Here is a 717-nt window from a genome sequence, read left to right on the forward strand (position 1 = left end):
GTTAGAGGACTCTAGAGGATTAGAAAATGGAAAGTTTTTCAAAATTTGTTTCTTAACCTGATACACCACTCTCCCAGGGATGGGAACGGAAAACATTATGTCAGGTGTTTTGTGAAAGAGCCTCTGCCTATTTTTGTCTAGGGAACCTACATTATGGTAGCACCTATTATAGGAGCTGACACCTAGGGAAAAGGGAAAATAAGAATATTCCTATGTATTTGTTTTAATTTGCAAAATTACACACAGGAAGGCTAAACCAGAAATTAATGATGTTTGTTATGTAAGGGTAAATGAAAATAAGATAGAATTTTTCCTATTGCCTAAAAGGAAAAAGATCTTTCCCCACCCCTTCTCTTTTCTTAGAGCATGTCCTTGAGAAATTGTATTTATGAGTGTGTAATTAATATAATAATATAATATATATGTATAATATAATATGTAACATATTATAACAATATAATTGTGTTTATGAGTAAACCATATTTATGAATCCCTTTCCTGTCTTTTATATACATATAAGTGTTACATACATATAAAAACTAAATAAGCCTCTTAACAGCATTACCACCCAGGAATGTTTTTAAGGGCCTGGGAGCCATGGCTTCAAAACGTAAATATCAAGGAAGACGGCACCCTGACTCCTGTCACCATGGGAGTTTAGCCTAGGTGTCTTGCTCCAAGCTGTAACTATCTGCTTGTCGTCACAGACAGAAGTTT

The sequence above is a fragment of the Hipposideros armiger genome, unplaced genomic scaffold (assembly GCF_001890085.2).
Source record: "Hipposideros armiger isolate ML-2016 unplaced genomic scaffold, ASM189008v1 scaffold_652, whole genome shotgun sequence".
In the NCBI taxonomy this organism is placed as follows: domain Eukaryota; kingdom Metazoa; phylum Chordata; class Mammalia; order Chiroptera; family Hipposideridae; genus Hipposideros; species Hipposideros armiger.